Consider the following 21,449-nt stretch of genomic DNA (forward strand, 5'->3'; position numbering starts at 1 on the left):
CCAGGATCGAATAAATAGTTTTTTTCTAATTTTGCCATAACCCCTTCCAAACTTTTTAACATGCACTTTAGCGACAATAATAAATACTGGAGAGACTGCGGTCAAATTGGTACATTACTCCACGTCTTCTATCCGTATCCCAAAATTAAAACTTATTGGCTGAAAATTCTCAAAATAATTAATCACATATTAGAATTCGATGTCATATTATTCCCGTGTCTTTGTCTCTTTTCCATCTAACCTGCCTAGATACAAAACAATTATACTATGCCATCTTCTCATATCAACTCATTCCATCATCTCTCGTCATTGGAAGTCACCCACTGTACCAACTGTGGGTGAGGTCTTATCTCTCGTTTTTGAAAATAAGAGGTGTAAATTGACTTTTTGTGAAAGACTTTCACATCTTTATTGCAGCATGAATGGTCAATATGGGAAGATGTGAAAGATAAATTCGGACTTTAACCATGTTCCCACCTTACTGAATACATATTCTGCTTACTGATTTATTATTTTAGTACCATGTTGTTATTAATTACTTGACACTTTATTTTATTTCTGTACATACCTAGTTTACTTATTTCACAGACAAATATTTATAATATTTATGTGTATTTTATTCGATTGCTTGTTTAGTTTTGACAATGGTTTCTAAGTCATTATATATATGCCAATGTTGTATGAAATATTATATTATTTTAAAACATTAATAAATATATTTGACATAGATCAGGGGGTTCCTAATAATTTTTCCAGTGGATTCCTTTGATATAATGCTCAAACATTTTTGGGCGCCGTAGTGCAGAGAGTAAACAGATAGTAGTGCTTAGGAGCAGGTTTGCTTTTGTGTGTACAGTTGGTGTTTGTATATAATGTTAGCGTTTTGATACAGGGATGTGTTTATATGTAATGCTTGCATTTGCGTGCAGGGGTGTGTTTTTATGTAATGTTTGCATTTGTGTGCAGGGGTGTGCTTGGATGTAGAGTTGGCTTTTAATGCGAATGTATGTTTGTGTGTAGTATTAGTGTTTGAGCATTTGAGTGAAGGGTGTGTTTGAGTGTGTGTATGTAATGTTTGTGTTTGCAGGAGTGTGATTTGATTGCTGGGATGTATGCACATATACTGCTACGCACATACATACACAAACAAATTAACACATTAAAGCATTGACACATACACACACATTTGTATACACACTGACATATACACACAGATACAAAGATACACACCTTAACACATGAACAGACCTCGACAGTGGCACATACACACACACATCAATACAAACATACTGACATACACATACACACACTCATATACACACAGTGACACATACACAAACCTTGACACACAGATACACACACTGACACACACACTCAGATGTGCACATTGGCACATACAAACACACCAATACACACACTGGCACATACAAACACACTGATAAATACATACTGACATATATACACAGAGATACACACACTGGCGCGCACACACACACACACACACACACACACCTTGACACATACACACACTCAGATACACACACATTGACACACAGATATACACACAAACACATACACACACTCAGATACACACAATGACACGTACACAAACCTTGACCCACAGATATACACAATGTCACATACAAACATATACACAGACACCTTGACATACAGATACACACACTCAGATACAGATACTGGCACATACACAAAATCAGATGCACACAGTGACACATACACACACCTTTACACACAAATACACACATATTTAGAAACACACAGTGACACATACTGTAACGGATCACCTGGCACCCCGACTGGGTACCTCTGTTGAAGGATGCTCCTAGCGCTTGCTGAGGGCTCCAAGCACTCCAGCAGACAACTCCTGGCACTGGACGACACTCAGTCCTGGGAACTCTGGAACCGCTCCTTCCTGGAGCCGAATGGGGAATTAGCTCTAGTCCTTACAAGGATTTTCCCTGGTGAATCTCCTGTAAGGTGGAACAGCAGACACAGGAGCAAGCCTTCTTCCCTTAAATCTCCTGCAAGCTGGAGCAGCAGACACAGGAGCAAATCTCCTTTCCCTCCAATAACAGGATGACACACAGTTTTGGAGTGTAAGCAGGAACAGACTGAGCTGGGGCTTTATTTATTTATTCTTTTATACACATTTCTCCACAAGGTTATCACCCACGTGGAACAGCCAATCAAAAATGTACAGTACAGTCAGACACTCCCAGCTAATGCACACAAACCCTCCCCTCTGCCTGTGATATAATTACTGAACACAATGGGTCAACTTAATTATCACAGGCAGGAAAATATACAGTTTTATACAATATTCATAACTTCCAAACTATACATGCAATTTCCATAATTTCTGAACCAGCATAATCAGTATACAAACATATTCAAAAATCATACAGTTTGGTCCAGTGGTTCAAAAGATAGGTGGAAGTCCTATTTGACTGACTGCAAGCAAGGCTTTCCTGCACAAAACAGTTCCACAGATTTAGGCTGTGCAGCCGGTCTATCTTCTCCTCTATCCTGGAGATAATTGACTTAAGTGGGTGTGGTAACTTAATTATCTCCAGGTACAGGGAATATCTCAATTTACAACAACAGTAAAAACACATAAAAATAAATCATTACTATTATACTGAACAGAACCCCCAAATCCCCAGATAGCTTGGATCTGAGCACTCAATATATCCGAACAGCGCTCAGATCCCACGAACAGAATGAAATCGCCATGGGGTTAAAGTTTAGCAAGGGCTGGTGAGAGATTGGGAGGGACACAGCAGCCAGTTCAAACTAATTTGGCAGTGTCCCTGGGACAACGTCCTGGTGGAGAAACAATAGACAGAAAAAAGGGGGAGGGGAAGAGGCACATTTTCTCAGGGAATTAAAGGGGCAGAAAAAGTGTGTTACAATCCAATATGCCCAAATAACGTTTCCAAAGGGCAATATCCCCAGGGCCCATAGTCCTGGGGCAAGAGGCTAGCAAACAGGCCCCTCCAAAAACCAGTGGCGAGGTCACTTTTGCCACACATACACACACTTTTACCCACAGATACACACACTGGCACATACACACACTCAGACACACACATTGACACATACATACCCCTTGACACACAGGTACACACTGACACACACATATACACATTGGCACATGAAGACACACTGATACACACATACTGATACACACACACACACACACACACACTGCCCCCTCCCCCCCCCCACGCACACTGGCATACACACAGGCACATACACACACATACACACACACAATCTGACATACATCTGAGCCACTCACCTGTTAACTTACCTTATGGTTCTGGTGATGTTGGCTGAGGCTGATGGGAGTGTACTGCTGCATGCTCACTCCAGCCTCTCCTCTGTCATGCATGCTGCTCCCTCTCTGGGCTGCCGTGTCCAGCCTCCTCCACCCTCTCCCCACGCGCAGCTGCAACTCTGTGAAGCTGGGAGGAAGTGCCCCCCTCCACCCCCCCTGCCAGCATTTCATTTCACTATAGGAAAACATCTCAATTAATAATACGATGAATATAGCAGCTGGGACTTGGGAGAGTTACTGCCACCAATCTTGGACATCTTTGTCTCTGTGCTACTTGGACCAGACTTGGACATCTTTGTCTCTGTGCTACTGTAACATTAATGGAATCCTAGCACCAACTAACTGGGTCCACTAAATAAGACAGATAATTGTATTTTCAACTAACATTGTAAAATTCCTTTATTTTTAGAAGTCTAAAACATGTCCTGAATAGACTAAAAAAGTTAATATACTCTTTAAAATAGTCTCAATTAAATGCCAGTTACTCATTTCCCACCAGCCATTGAATGAACGCTTGTCTCATTTGTTACATCTTTTGATTGTTATATTATAACTTTTGTGTTTGTCTTTTTGTTGTGTCGCGTACTTTAATTTATTTAGACTTGGAATAAAATGTGTTGGAACATTCAACATAAAACTTAGGAAATACTATGTGTAGAGTTGCAAATTTTCTTTTTCGAATGTTAGCAAAAATGTTCAAGTCCCCGAGATGTTTACTGGAAAAAAATAAAAATAATTCTGGAAACTCACAGTACATTTTATTAATGCAGCACATGAATGTTTTAATACTGGGATTTTATAGAGCTCATGCTAACTTTTAAATTAACTTGGCATACTTTATGTGCCCCGACAGAGTGACAACTAAGAAACTCTTCTACAATAGGGCACAAGCTGACCAAAATTTGAGCAAAAAGAAAAATGTAGATTTTTTTTTTCAATCAGACCAACACAAAATAATTAATACACTTTGCCAACATTACTTCCATGCTAATTTCTTGGCTGCCAATATGACTGCAATTCAGTAGCAAAACACTTTGCTACCACTCACCACTTCTAACTTTTTTTAAAACAGTTTTCGAATTCGCTTTTTTTGTTTTTATTTTCTCATACTTATTATTTTAATGAGTTATATGCATGGGTGCAGGAACCAGGTGGGGAGGATGGGGGAATTAATAGACCCTTAGACAATATGGTGTTGCTTTTCGAATCATATATTACACTGTTTAAGAAACATAAGGAAAACAAAATATGTTTAGAAAAAATTATTGCTCTATTGCTCTAATAGACTCCTTTCATAGAAACATAGAATGTGATGGCAGATAAGAAACAATCGACCCATCTAGTCTGCCCAATTTTCTGAATACTTTCATTAGTCCCTGGCCCTATCTTTTATCTGGGATAGCCTTAATGTATATAATATATCATTCTGCCTTTAGAAAACTGTATGTTTTTGTTGCTGGGATTGCTATGAGCTGCCTCCCACCCCTCCATTTTTCTTTGGTTCCTACACCAGTGGATATATACCTTGATTATATAACCCAGTCCATTAGTCACACAATTCTTGTCTATACCCTTAATTTCACTGGTGTTCTTTTTACTTGAATATCTTAATATGAATTTATAAAAAACAATCTTGCCCACTTTGCAGAACACTTAACTGGTGTGCCTCATAACATCAATGATAATATTCATAAAACCATTAAAAGCTGTTTTTGATCACTGTTCTGTTTATTATGTACTCCCAGTGAGACCCTCTTCCGTATTATTATTATTTTATTATTTATAGAGCACCATCAGATTCTGTAACGCTGTACAATGGGTGGACTAACAGACATGCAATTGTAAACAGACAACTGGATGCACAGGAACAGAGAGGTGGAGGGCCCTGCTCAATGAGCTTACATTCTAGAGGAAGTGGGGTATAGTGACACAAAGTGTAAAAGTAGGGGTACAAAGTAGGTTCTTAGAAAAGTATTCACTGAGGGCTTAGTAGGTAATTTTTGACAGTTGCAGGAGAGGAGTCATGGGGGCTGGGGGATAAAAACCTGCTAACAGTTTAATTGATATGCTTTCCTTCACCTGACCCACTATTCTCTACCTCCCTTATAATATTGCTTATATTTCCTGCTGTTCTCCTAAATGCATACTTTTTATCCTATATTAAATATCTTAATTAGAATTATCATTGGGTGATATTTTGTGTGACAAAATAGAAATGAGACCCACTGCCTACTTACTAAGTTCACATGATAAAAACGTTAAAACTGTTTTCCTTTTTGTGTGTATGTGCTAGTGTCCATATAGTGTGTTGTGAACAATCTATGAAATTTCGCAAAACTAATAATTATCCAAGTCAATAACAGCTATGAGAATAGATAAAATGTGTAATAAAGAAGGCAATTATAAAGTAATTTAGGAGCTTGTATTGACAGGCTAAATTGTTTATTTTAATTTAAAAAAAATTTCAAAACAACATTTTCTGTATTATATATACAATTTCTTTTATACATCCATTTTACAGCAAATTATTACATGCGCATTTTGGCTATTCACAGGCTAAACGTTCTAGTTATAAAAAGTAATTGAAAAAAACTATCCTGCACAAATGTAAGTTCTCTTTAAAGCAGTAATTATGGCAATTTATTGGAAGGACTATATATAGATATTAGCCTCTTTGAAAAAACAAACAAACAAGTTAGCTAGCTTTGTTTCAGTAAAGATGGGATTTCTTTTTAACCCCTGTTCAGTTCCTTTGGATTTCAGCACCACGTTTATACTGATGACATTGACAACATCCATTGTCCCTTGTCCCCTTTCTTTTCCTTTTTGATCATGTTACCAGTCAACTCTCCCATGTCTCAGACTGGTGACGTTTCTGAAATTCTTTTAAAATTGCTGCTGAAGTCAGCTCTGCCCCATAGTCACAGTGCCTTGGCATTGAAAGTTTAATAAGACAAATCCTGACAAGGAAAGAACATAGCTACCATACGCCCCTTTATAATGCCCAGTGTAACTAAAATACATGTCTACGTTGTCATTTTCTGTCTTGGCCATTGATGTATCAATCACTAAGCTGACTTTACTAAGGTCTAGGGTGACAAACTGAAATAGTTTGGCATAATTTTTGCATATATTTTTTTCAAAGTCAAGAATCTTGGACTACTTTTCCTGATGCCTTCCCACACCTCTCTCAGCTCTGTGTGACCTACTGCTATACTGATGTTTATGTGGGGTTAACCCTAACAACACCCCTCCACTGCCCCTCAGTTGTACTCCTTAAAGGTAAGAGCAATCCAGTGGCCTAGGGTATGGTAGGTATGGCATGTCATCTGGGAAGCACTTGAAGGGGGTTCCACTGAGCAGTGGCTGGGCAGGAAGTTTGTTTACTTCTTAAAGCCCTGGTGCTGCATGGCCCCAGAGCCACCGGATGTTCTCAGCTTTATCTCTGACTCGCTGTGTGCCATACTATCAAACCAGGAGGAGAAATTAAACTGAAAATCTGAGGTCTGCATCTGCTGCATCTTGAGGTCTACTGAGGTCTCTATCTGCCGCATCTTGACAAGTCACAAGTAATTTGGAAAGACCTATATTCAGGATATCGAGTGTATATAAAGGCTGTGAATCGTTCGCTTAGATATTAATAAAAAATGGTAAATAAGTTACAGCCGCTACACACTCTAGTGAGAATCTCTCCTACCCACTAAATCAGGCCCGGACTGGCCATCGGGCATACCGAGCAAATGCCCGGTGGGCCGCGATGGCCGTGGGGCCGAGGCCGGCAGGGGAGATCACAGGATCTCCCCTGCCAGCCCCTGCAGGGCCAGCGCTATCCGAGCGCCGGCCCTGCTGTGTGTCTCCATGGGCCGATGAGGAGATCAAAGATCTCCCTTTACCGACCCAGAGACACTTCCAGGCGGCCGCTTGCTGGGGTGTGGGGGAGAGAGGCAGGAGAGAGGACAGGCGGAGCTCTATCCAGCAGCTCCGCCGGGTCCTCTCGCGAGGTCTGAGCGTTGCCGCGGTTACCGCGGCAACGCTCAGATCTCGCGAGAGTGAACTCTAGCCTGCAGGGGCTAGAGTTCACTCTCACCACTGGACCACCAGGGAAGGAGGGAAGGAAGCATGGCAGCACGGCAGCACGGATCCCCCCATCCCCTCCCAGGATAAAGGTAAGAAGGGAGGAGGGGGGGGGGATATAACTTTTTTTTTTTTTTTTAATTATTAATAAAAAAATACATTTTAAATAAAAAAAATCACACTAAAAGCCCCCTCACACACACATCACCCCCAGACACACACAGCACCCCCAGACACAAACACAGCACCACATGTGTGTCTGGGGGTGCTGTGTGTGTGTCTGGGTGCTATGTGTGTGTCTGGGGGTGATGTGTGTGTGTCTGGGGGTGCTGTGTGTGTCTGGGGGTGATGTGTGTGTGGCTGGGGGTGATGTGTGTGTGTGAGGGGGCTGTTAGTGTTATTTTTTTATTTAATACAAAAAATACTTGCATTTAAATAAAAAACAACACTAACAGCCCCCTCACACACACATCACCCCAGCCACACACACATCACCCCCAGACACACACAGCACCCAGACACACACAGCACCCAGACACACACACAGCACCCAGACACACACACAGCACCCAGACACACACACAGCACCCCCAGACACACACACATCACCCCCAGACACACACACATCACCCCCAGACACACACACAGCACCCCCAGACACACACACAGCACCCCCAGACACACACAGCACCCCGACACAAACACAGCACCCCGACACAAACACAGCACCCCGACACAAACACAGCACCCCCAGGCACACAAACAGCACCCCAGACACACACAGCACCCACAGACACAAACACAGCACCACATGTGTGTCTGGGGGTGCTGTGTGTGTCTGGGGGTGCTGTGTGTGTCTGGGGGTGCTGTGTGTGTGTCTGGGGGTGCTGTGTGTGTGTCTGGGGGTGCTGTGTGTGTATGGGTGCTATGTGTGTGTCTGGGGGTGATGTGTGTGTGTCTGGGGGTGATGTGTGTGTGTCTGGGGGTGATGTGTGTGTGTGAGGGGGCTGTTAGTGTGATTTTTTTATTTAATAAAAAAATACTTGCATTTAAATAAAAAAAATAACACTAACAGCCCCCTCACACACACATCACCCCCAGCCACACACACATCACCCCCAGACACACACAGCACCCAGACACACACACAGCACCCCCAGACACACACAGCACCCCCAGACACACACACACAGCACTCAAACACACACACAGCACCCAAACACACACACAGCACCCAAACACACACACCGCACCCAGACACACACACCGCACCCAGACACACACACCGCACCCAGACACACACCGCACCCAGACACACAGAGCGCACCCAGACACACAGAGCGCACCCTCACTCACACACAGCACCCTCACTCACACACAGCACCCTCACTCACACACAGCACCCTCACACACATCACCCTCAGACAGACATCACCCTCGCTCACACACACACACATATATATATATATATATATATATATATATATTATATAAAATAACCCTCAGTGAGTTAAAAGACAAAGAAAATTAGAAACCTAGAATGTGATGGCAGATAAAAACACCCTCACACAGCACCCCTCTTACATACACACACACTGCGCCCCTCACACATACAATACGTCCAAATATATATATATATATATAAATATATATAAATATACAAAAAAAGATCCAACCTCTGGCACTCAACCTCCAATAGTAATAATCCACAGACATATACCCGGGTGCATCCCAGCAGACATGTAAACGAATTGAAGACAGGAGCACTCACTGGGATTTTTCAAATTTGTATTAATAAGAAATCACCACTTCTACATCAACGTTTCGACCCTTCTGGGCCTTTATCAAGACAATGACAGTGTCAAAAAATGCCTATATATACAGTGAAACTAAATGTATAACTTACCCCATCTGTGCGAAACGTTTTCTATCCACTTCCGTGTTTCGTGATTGTGCGCATGTGCATGAACGTGCATCCGTGCGTACTGACGTGTTCAAAGTGCGACCCGGTGCGTCTGCGTGTGAACGTGCAATCGTGCGTGCTGACGTCATAATAACGTGCACCGGACACCTACTGTGTCTAAACAACCATTCCCATGGATACACCTCCGTGACATGTATGTTACAAGGAGGAAAGAACTACTATGTCCAGAATAGATCAGCCAAGGATTAAGTAAAACAATACACCAAGAACTATATACCAAGCAATAAGTTACTCATGCTCAAACCATGACTCTACCACTAATCTCCATCCTAAAATTAAACCTAGATAGTGTAACATATGTACCGCTATACTATGGATCCAAATCTATAATGACCAAAAAATATGTGTATCTATAACCGTGACCACGCTAAATCCCTAATATAAGCCAGTGTCCATGTAACTCAGTGTGCAGTGTATATACAAAAACTGATAGTGTATATAAGAAGCGTTGTAAAAGTGTGTGTATGTGTAACTATGCTCACATTAAATCCTAGATATGAGCCTGTGTGTCCCATGTGAATAAGTGTATAGTGTATGTACAAAAACTAATAGTGTTAATAAAAATGTTGTACACCCAATAAAATCAGTGACAATCAAAATAAGTGACCCACACCCCCAGTGACCATCCAATGTGCCCATCTAAAACCCCTCCCCATCCCACCCTGGTGAGTGGCGGTGTCCAGGTCTAATAAAATAATAAGAGCTAGATGTACCAGTAATAAAGCATATCATAAATATATATAAGAACTCACCCTACAAAATCCAACCTATACAGACTAAGTCTATCCTGCCATCCTACTGACTGATGTTAAATCACTAACAAAGATAATTTATTAAATCTTACGCTGTCCTACATCTAGGATAATGCTATGTAAAAATGCAGTTAACTGTGCATATTGATGAATGTCTGCCGTTAAACAACCACTGTATTAACGAGTATCCAAAAATGAACTAAACGATATATACTCATTGAGCCCTCTGGGCTGAACAGTGTCCAATTGTCTGATCCAAAATGTCTCTCTCTGTAATAACAATCTGGAGCGATCTCCACCTCTGGGTAAAACCGGTATTCTGTCTATTGCAATAAATTTGAGTGTAGGTAACCTATGATTATATTGCAGGAAATGCTTCGCCACCGGTTTTTCCGTCTTTCCATCTCAAAATGCTGTTGTAATGGCCGATCTATGACCTCTGATCCTATCCCTTAGAGTCAAATCCGTTTTGCCAACGTAAAACAAACCACAGGGACACGAAATTAAATATACCACATGATCTGTCAAACATGTTATATAATGCGATATTTTGTAGCGCCTGCCAGAGTGCGGATGACCAAAGGATGAGCCAGTAAGCATGTGTCCACATGTAACACAGCCTGGACAGCGAAAACATCCCTTTCTCTCCGATATGATAGGAACCAATTTGTCTCGTGGTAGATCCGTTCTCATCAGCAAATCTTTAAGGTTCCTATTTCTGACATGCGATACTCTGGGGGTATTGGAAAAAATCGTGCTGAGGGTTGTGTCCGTTGATAGAACATTCCAATGTCTTCTAATGCTCCTAGTGATGTCATCACTGGCCGAATGAAATCTCATAGGTATAGTGATCTGGGTCTTCACCGTGCGAGAAGTGCCTTGTCCAAAAATTTCATAGGCACGATCTAATGCCTTCCTCAAAACATGCTTCCGATACCCTCTCTCCAAGAAGGATTGGTGCATGTTCTCTATTTGTAGATCTCGTGTAGAGTCGTCCGAGTTGTTTCTCATCACCCTGAGAAATTGAGAAATTGGTAAGGACTTTTTTAATGCCGGAGGATGACAGCTAGTGAAATGCAGCAAGGTATTCCGGTCAGCCGTTTTTTTGTATAGGCGATAGCCAATCTGCTTGTTGACCGTATATACCTCCACATCCAAAAATTGGATTTTGTTTGCGTCAAAGTTTAGGGTCAGGTTAATCGGAGATTCCTCATGATTCAATACATTGATCATAGATATAAGTTCACCCTCTGAGCCAGACCATATCATAAAGATGTCATCCACAAACCTGTAATAAGCCACAATTTGTGAACCAAATGTGTGTAGAATGTTACTTCTTTCATATATGTGCATGAAACAATTGGCGTACGATGGTGCTATGGCTGATCCCATCGCCGTTCCCCTGAGTTGCATATAAAAAGTTTTTTCAAACCTAAAATAATTGTGATGTAACAAACATTCTAAACACTCCACCAAAAATTCAATAGGTGGACCCTGATGTTTATTGCCTTCGCTTAGCCATATTCGTATGGCCTCAATTCCCATTTTGTGAGGTATAACTGTGAATAGACTCTTCACATCAATCGTTGCAAAAATCACAGGGGTGTCTGGTAACGTCACTCTGCAAACTCTGGAAATAAAATCCTGCGTGTCCCTCAAGCAGGTCGGAATGTCCTCGATATATATATATATATATACACACACACACACACACACACTACAGCACCCCTCACACTGCACCACTACACACATTACGCTCCAGATACACGCTAGATCCCTTACCCTATATGCACTCTTAATCCTCTATATACACACACACACACACACAAACAGAATCTCCTATACACACTCTTGGTCATTTACACACTAGATCTCCTACACACACACACACTGCACCACCTACACACACACTACATTCCTTGTCAGCAAACACATACAACATTCTCTAAACACACCCTCTCTACAACCCCTACACACATTACGTCTCCTACACACACACTACAACCCGTATGCACACACTCTCTACATCCCCTATAACACTATGCCCCCTATACACACACATATTACACCACAAACACAAATTAAATTGACCTATTTACACAATACCACACCACACTCTACACACATGCAATCCCACATGCACCATACACTTTCCTGGCCCTTTTGTCCTCTGGTATCTCACCTGTGGAGACACCAGAGACAATTTAAAAGCAAACACAGCGCAAGCATGTTATTAAATTTGCTTCCCCTGCGCAGAACAAATACAGGGCCTTTTTCTAATGCCAGAGCTCTTCAGCGGGGCTCTGTGTATTGAACCAACATGCTCACTTTGAGAGGGGGCGTGATTGTCATTAGTGATGACAAAACACACCCTCTCTGGCCCCGCCCCCTTCTTAGGGGGCCGCTCTGATTGAAAAATGCCCGGGCCTAATTTTTTTCCCAGTCCGGCCCTGCACTAAATGATACAGTTGAATGAAAAAGGTTCTATATCTGGCTAGGTTCAAACTACATCATACCAAGTCGAATATATGAGTGGAGCGCTATGGTTAAAGAAAGAATAATTACACTTACCCCAAACAGATGAAATGTACAGACATTAGTGGAACATAAATAGGTGAGAAAAGAGAAAGAATCACATAGCATATATCTGTGATGGATACGTGGAAATAATTAGAGAGGAGACTTATGAGATGTAAACTCACATGGATTAGAGCTTCTAGATGGACAGGCTCAAATCACATCAGTGTATGTGCTGTCTGGTGGCACTTGACATTTGAGTGGTCCCAGTTAATATCCTCATAAGATAAAAGAATAAACAAACCGCTTACTGCCTGGGTGCCTGTAAAGAGTGCACCAACCCTTCTTTGGAAGCAAGCCTTCTGCTTCTAAAGAAGGGTTGGTGCCATCTTTACAGGCACCCAGGCAGTATTACCCAGAGACAGGTTCTGTTGGCTCTGGAAAAGGTGAGCACTTATTTGCATTTGAAATTGAGTTATTGCTCATATATTACAATATATTACACCAAAAGCGGTTTGTTTATTATTTTATCTTCTGAGGATATTAACTGGGACAACTCAAGGATCAAGTGCCACCAGACGGCACATACGCTGATGTGATTTGAGCCTGTCCATATTCAGGATAGCCTGCATTTAAGACAAGGTTAAGGGAAAGAGTGTCCAGTAGAGAAAGGGAATATTTTTGTTTATCTCCAAACCACATTTTTTCACAGTAGAGTTTTTTTTAAGCCTAGTACCCAGGGCCAGTTTGCATTCAAAATGATGACTTTGCAAATGGAGGAGGACATGTGGAAACCGAAATGAAGGTCCGCTGAACTGTAATAATATGCAGGAGGGATGTCAGATATGTTAAAATAGAGGGACCGGGTAGAGACGGTTAGAGTTACAAAGTGTTGACGGATAATTGGTGAAGAAGAAGTGTATCTTTAGGAGTTTGTGAACAGATGAGAGAGAAAAAAGGTGATATATAGGTTTTCCAAATATATATCTCACATTATTCTTGGAAATTCTTCAGGATTGCTTGCTGTAAAAAAAAGCTTACATGTAGTCCAGATGAGATAGTTTCTGCTATACACATACAGAGTATTACGAGTGATACAATTACTCTTCGCATACACTGTTTAGAATGTTTGCGTATTGTTATTAAGCAATGATTTACTCTGCTTCCTGGTACTGAAAGAGTTAATAACTCAGCTGGAGGTTGAATTTCTGAAGTGTTCTTGTTAAGTTTAGTGCTAACAGTACGGCTTCGTATTCAGAGCACGGTCCTGGTACACTCAAGCCATGTAACGGGAAAGGTGACAGTATTATCTCATCTCCAATAGCATATTTTCTGTTTACAGAACTGCTGATTTGGTTTTTGAACTAGTGACACTTTAAATGGCAGCTCTCATGCTGACAGCTCTCATGATGAGAGTTTAGTAGATTATATTGATATGGAAAATGCCACAAGAACTCATTCACTCTGTCACAACTGGCAGAGATACTTGAACAAGCAGCCAAGCAGATTTAGGCATCGTTAACACCAGATAATCTCAGCACATATCTGGAGTCTGTGTGTTGCTACCTAGCAGATTTCATCAATAAACCGCGGAGAGTACCTGAGCGTGCGGAAATGCTTACACATACATATATATGTGTGAACAATATTTATATACATTATACTGTTGATAAAACGCAAAGATATGTAACAATGATACATTCAGCAATTCAGCAACAATCCTGAGACAAATTACAGTATATACTCGAGTATAAGCCGACCCGAATATAAGCCGAGGCCCCTAATTTTACCCCCCAAAACTGGGAAAAAGTATTGACTCGAGTATAAGACTAGGGTGGGAAATGCAGCAGCTACTGGTAAATTTCTAAATAAAATTAGATCCTAAAAAAATTATATTAATTGTCAAAATGTCAATGCTGGTGGGGATCCACGAATTAAGGTAAAATAAGACTTTTTTTTTTTTTTTTTTTTTTTTTTTGAAGCATGTAATTTATACCCATTGCTATTTTACTCTATTAAGATGTGGGGGTAGATGGGTAAGCACCGAATAGAATATGAAGTTGAGAAATCATGGCACGACTACCTAATGGTGATATATATTGGGAGGTATAAGCGCTGGTCATAGGGGGCTTATCTGAATTAACTAGCCCCACAGTAGAATCCGACAAATGGCACGGGTAAACTTTATCTCCTATGGCCTATGCCCTTGTTGTTGGAAATCATACCAGACCCAATCATACCCTCAGTTCTTTCTCTGTATACAGATAATTGATGGGTATATCAAATTTTTCCCCTCTTTGCATTTATATAATGACCCTGTCTGGTTAACTGTATTGACACTAATACACACAGAATACGTTAGGTGGGACCAGTTTAAGGGTATCCTGATTTCCCCGACTTAAATGGAAATAGTGGACGTAAGACTCTAAGAGGCTGCTGTCAGTCTTCTCTGGGAGGTTGCCCCTCTTGGTGTAGTGATACTACATAGTTTCTGTCAATTTCTAGTACCATCTGAAATTCACAGTGCAAGAGAGAAAAGAGGGACAAGGAGGAAACGGGAAGAACTAGGGAACTAGGTTCTTCTATATTCGTTATATGTTGTCTGTGGCTATTGGATCAATTTTGATCCAATTCTGTTTTATTATGGGTGGTATATTTTTGTATTTGATTTGTTTTTTTTGTTTTTATTTTGGAGCATATGATATTTTGGAGAAACTCTCGATGATGGTAGCTGTCCAATTCTTTGACTTTAGACGTGGGGTCCAAGCACATCAAATACTTTTGAAAACTCCACATGAAAAATATGATTAAGTTTATGTCATTAAATGCACAAGGCTTAAATACAAATAGAAAGAGGAGAAGATTGTATGCCTCGTTAGCTGAACATAATATACAACTGGCATTTATACAAGAAACTCATTGGTTAAAGGATCGTACCCAGAAATGGGGAGGGGACAAGTTTCCCACCATTGTTCATGCTTCATTAACGAATAACAAAAAAAGAGGGGTTGCAGTTATCTTTAATAGTAATCTCAATGTTGAAATTAAGTATATTGAATTGGATACAGAAGCTAGATTTATAATTATTGTCTGTGCCATTGATAATACGGTTTATACTTTAGTCAATGTGTATCTGCCGAATGTTGATCCTATGGCTAAATTTTTGTCTATAATGAGTCAAGTTGATAAAGTGCACAAAGGCCATCTAATTATAGCTGGGGACTTTAACTGTGTCAGTGACCCTAAAATGGATAAGTTGTATACATTTGGCACTCTAACTGATAAAAGAACTATTAAGCAGGCTAAAAAACTCCATACTATCTGCAAACAATACAACCTGCATGATATATGGAGAATACTGCATCCAACCGACAAAGATTACTCTCATCAATCCTGTGTACATGGATCATATTCTAGGATTGATTTTTGTCTATTGGATGCAAATTCGATTTCTTTATGCAACACAAGTGAAATTAAAGACAGTATTTGGTCAGATCATAGTTTTATATTAATGGAGCTCGGAAATAAATCTCCCCCAGTCCGAAATACTTGGAGACTGAATGATGCTCTTATTAATGATCCAAAGAGCAAGGAGGAACTAACCCAATTATTAAAATATTTTTGGCAGGAGAACAGCTCCTCCGATACATCTCCAGCAAACAATTGGTGTACACATAAATCAGTTATGCGCGGATATTTAATTAAATTAGCCCACATTATGAAGATCAATACTGGAAAGACCTTAAGTGATTTGTATATTGAGTTTTATAATTTATCGAAACTTAATAAACAGAATCCCTCTGCAGAAATAAACACAAAGTTAAAAGGGTTACAAAAACAAATAAATCTAAAGGTTGAACAGAAAATCATAACAAATATTCATAAATTAAAACTAAATAATTACTATACGGGGAATAGAGCTAATAAAAATCTGTCCAAACGATTACAAAATTTCAACGCAAAAAATAGAGTTGAACAACTGACAGACGGTCAAAAGGTTTATTCGACCCCTTCCTCAATAGGGGAAAGATTTAACCAATTTTATGAGGATTTGTATAATTTAAAACTGTCCCCTAAGGTTAATGATATTAAAAAGTATTTACTTGACACGCAAATACCAAAAGTTACGTATCAGGATTTATTAAACTTAAATAAAACCATTTCGGAGGACGAAGTTCAGTTCCAAATAAATAGATTACCCATAAATAAAACTCCGGGTCCGGATGGCTTTACAAATTTATATTATAAACATATGCAGTTTCTATTGATTAAACCTCTAACGGATATGTTCAATCAAATAGCCATAAACGAGTCTTTTCCAACCGAACTACTACAAGCCAATATCATTCCTATATTAAAACAAAATAAAAGTAGTACCGATCCCAGCAATTACAGACCTATAGCGTTAATTAATGTAGACATGAAGCTATACGCGGCTATAATCGCGGAGAGAATCAAGTCTATAATTACGACCCTGATCCATTCGGACCAGATTGGGTTTGTACCGGGTAGGTTAGCATCCAGTAATACTAGGAGAATAATAGATATTGTAGATTTGGCCAATAGAGATCAGTTGCCCCTCCTGGCCCTGTCTTTAGATGCTGAAAAAGCATTTGACAGGGTCGGGTGGGGTTACTTAGCTGAAGTTCTTACTGCTTTCGGGCTTACAGGTTGGATACATAATGCCATAATGGCTTTGTATTCTGCTCCTTCTGCACGCACTGTGGGCCCCAACATTACTGCAGGGTGGTTTGCTCTTAAAAATGGCACGCGACAAGGGTGCCCACTCTCCCCCTTGTTGTATATTTTGTCCATTGAGCCTTTGGCTATTAATATCAGGAACAATCCACGAATTAGAGGTGTTCAAATGGATACTCTGGATGTCAAAATATCTCTCTATGCGGATGATGCGTTACTTACGCTCTCCGCTCCAGAGTCGTCTCTGAAATACCTAATGTCTGAAATTGACAGATATTCCATTATTTCAAATTTCAAATTAAATATTAATAAATCCACAGTAATGTACATGAATATGAGCAGTGAACAAGTCACTACCTTAGCCAACACTTACAAATTTATATGGACAGATTCAGAAATAAACTATTTGGGATTAGTTATAACTGCTAACCCAGCCGTAATAATGGAGAGGAATATTTTGATTTTCATTCGCAACATGAATCTTAAACTTAAAAAATGGAGAAATTTAGAAACTTCATGGCAGGGTAAAATCAATATTATAAACTCATACATTTTGCCTAAATGGCTATATTTGTTCTCCATGATACCACTTAAAGTCCCTGTATCCTGGTTGGCAATGATTCAATCTAGTTTTAACAATTTTATCTGGAACTATAAAAAACCCAGAATTACTCAAAAGATCCTAACTAAAAAGTTGAGCAATGGCGGTCTAAATTTCCCTAGCATTGTATATAGTTACCAAGCGAATATTATCAGGCATATTTATCTTCTCCAGGATCCAAAACAGGTTTCTGAGCCCTGGTATATTATAGAATCCAAAGTGGCTCATTTGGATAAATTACAACATTCTTTGTGGACAACTACAAAGACTTCCCTTAAAAACTCTCCTCTAACTAGCTCGTTGATATTATCCCAGATGCTGGGAGAATGGCTAAACATTAAGAAAAAACTAAGCATAAATAATTCCATACCGAAAACATGTGCGCTTGACATATTGGAAATACTGATAGAAGATTTCTCGTTAAAGCACTGGAATAATGTTGACAAACTGCGGATTGCAGACATTATGCAGGGAGATAAGATCGTACCTTTCCAAAGCATTATAGATACTCGTCATATTCCAGGCGGAGAAATCTTTACTTATCTTCGCTTAAAAAATTTCATCCACAAAAATGTTATTAAATCATCTAATATATTTGCAAAGAAATTGGAATTTATTTTTCGAAGCCAAGCCATTAGAAAGATTTCGTCTGTGGCAGCGTCCATGTTGGAGCTGCTTAAAGAATCCCCTCACAGATTGATTAAAAGGTGGGAACTAGAATTAGATTTGCAGATTTCTGTAGAGGAGTGGAACTCCTCTCTAACTATGGTAAATAAATATATACACTGCCTTAACCTGTCTGAGTGCCATTTTAAAGTTTTATATAGATGGTACTATACTCCAGCCAGACTGGCCAGAATATATGAATCTACTGATCCAACGTGTTGGAGATGTGGAAGTCAGCCAGGTACTTATACACATATATGGTGGACCTGTCCTGCGGTTAAATATTTATGGTTATGGGCGTTTAATATTTTTACAGCCATGACGACAAATAGAATTGAGGAGAATGCCGCTGCGGCCCTCTTACATTTAAACCTGACTTTCAATTCCCAGAAGGATGTTTGTTTTGCCATTCATTGCCTAGTCGCTGTTAAAATCACTATTGCGCGACATTGGAAATCATCAAAGCCGTTTGACAAGCAACTATTGATTGATCAGATCATGTTCCAAATGTCAATGGAATATGAGCTGATCAACAATTCGACTTTTATGTCGAAGAAGCAACAATGGTACAAAGATTGGTTAAAAAAATACAAGGGCTTATTTGGACACTCTTCTAGCTAGATAGTTTATTATATTTCTATCCTATTGTGAAGTATTTGTTGGCCTTACTAAGGGATAAATCAAATAGAATATCAAATAGATGTGGATCTAAATAAATGACTATATGCTCTAAATTATCTGCTCCAAAATTTGGTGATGGTTTTTTTTTTTTTTTTTTTTTTTTTTCTTGTTTGTTTGTTTATTCTATTTTTGTTATTTATGCTGGTTCCTATGGGATCATTGTGACACTATCTTTCTGTACAATGTCAAATATTGTGTAATAATTTATTCAAATACTTATTTGTTTGTAACACTGTACATGAATTGAATCTCTTAAGACCCAACATAATTGTCTTTTATTGTGAAAAAGGAAAATGTCTCAATAAAAATTTATTATAAAAAAAAAAAAAAAATTATATTAATTGAATATTTATTTACAGTGTGTGTATATAATGAATGCAGTGTGTGTGTATATGAATGCAGTGTGTGTGTATATGAGTGCAGTGTGTGTATGAGTGCAGTGTGTGTATGAATGCAGTGTGTGTGTATGAGTGCAGTGTGTGTGAGTGCAGTGTGTATAAGTGCAGTTTGTGTATGACTGCAGTGTGTGTGTATGAGTGCAGTGTGTGTATGAGTGCAGTGTGTATGAGTGCAGTGTGTATAGGTGAGTGCAGTGTGTGTATGAGTGCAGTGTGTGTAAGAGTGCAGTGAGTGTATGGCTGCAGTGTGTGTGTGTGAGTGCAGTGTGTGTGTGAGTGCAGTGTGTGTGTGTATGAGTGCAGTGTGTGTATGAGTGCAGTGTGTGTAGTTTGTATGTATGAGTGCAGTGTGTGTGTGTGTGAATGCAGTGTGTGTGTATGAGTGAAGTGTGTGTGTGTATGAATGCAGTGTGTGTGTATGAGTGCAGTGTGTGTATGAGTGCAGTGTGTGTGTATGAATGCAGTGTGTATGAATGCAGTGTGTGTGTGTGTGAATGCAGTGTGTGTGTGTGTATGAGTGCAGTGTGTGTGTGTGTGTGATGCAGAGTGTGATGCAGAGCCTTGGTGGGGGGTGGGCATTTTTAATATTTTTTTGTATTATTATTATTTTAATTTTGTTTTTGTTATATTATTATTTATTTATTTTTATTATTATTTTTATTATTATTTTATTATTATTATTATTATTTTCGTCCCCCCTCCCTGCTTGATACATGGCAGGGAGGGGGGCTCTCCTTCCCTTGTGGTCCAGTGGCATTGGCAGTTCAGTGGGGGGAGGGGGGCTGGCAGAGAGCACTTACCTCTCTTGCAGCTCCTGTCAGCTCCCTCCTCCTCCGCGCCGGTCCGTGCAGCTCTTCTGTCAGCTCACACTATAAGTCTCGTGAGAGCCGCACTATGACCCCGCAGCTCTAGCGAGACTTACACTGGGAGCTGACAGAGGTGCTGAACGGACCGCCGCGGAGGAGGAGAGAGCTGACAGGAGCCGCAGGAGAGGTAAGTAACCGCACACAGCCCCCAGTCTGTATTATGGCAATGTAAATTGCCATAATACAGACAGTGACTCGTTTATAAGCCGAGTTGGGGTTTTTCAGCACAAAAAATGTGCTGAAAAACTCGGATTATACTCGAGTATATACGGTAGTCTAGTCATAAAAAGTATCCCATGGTACATCATAAACGTTCCTGCAGATTCCTCTGTTTGTAGACGCTTGCACCAAAATGGTTTATAAATGCCGAAACAGTTTTTCAATAATTCCCAAGTTACTAAATATGAAGCAAACACTATGAATGAAATGAACTGTTAGCCTTATTGTTGCAGAAACAGCTAAGTGTTTAAGGTTTTGTAGAAAATCTTTTATGTTGGCGTGTGAGATATACTATATGTCATGGAAGAGGGTACAGCTACAATGATACAAAGAAAATAGAATTTGAGACAGTGAAGGGTAATGCAGAGTGTAGGAAGAATTGCGAGATAAAGAGATAGAGAGAAGCTGCCTAACACATATCTGATCATCTGTTGAGGCCAGGTGTACTTGAACACAATACCCCAAAGGTATACATTGGATTTATTATTTATACTATTATCACATACACAACTTAGGGGAAAATGATGGGAAGATTTGAAAGAAAAAAAAAATCATCTTTTCGTCTTTTTTTTCTTAACTCTACAGTTTATTTATTCAGATGGAGAATTGATAGGAAATCGTTAATTGTAGCA

This window comes from Pelobates fuscus, chromosome 10, assembly GCF_036172605.1.
Source record: "Pelobates fuscus isolate aPelFus1 chromosome 10, aPelFus1.pri, whole genome shotgun sequence".
Taxonomy (NCBI): domain Eukaryota; kingdom Metazoa; phylum Chordata; class Amphibia; order Anura; family Pelobatidae; genus Pelobates; species Pelobates fuscus.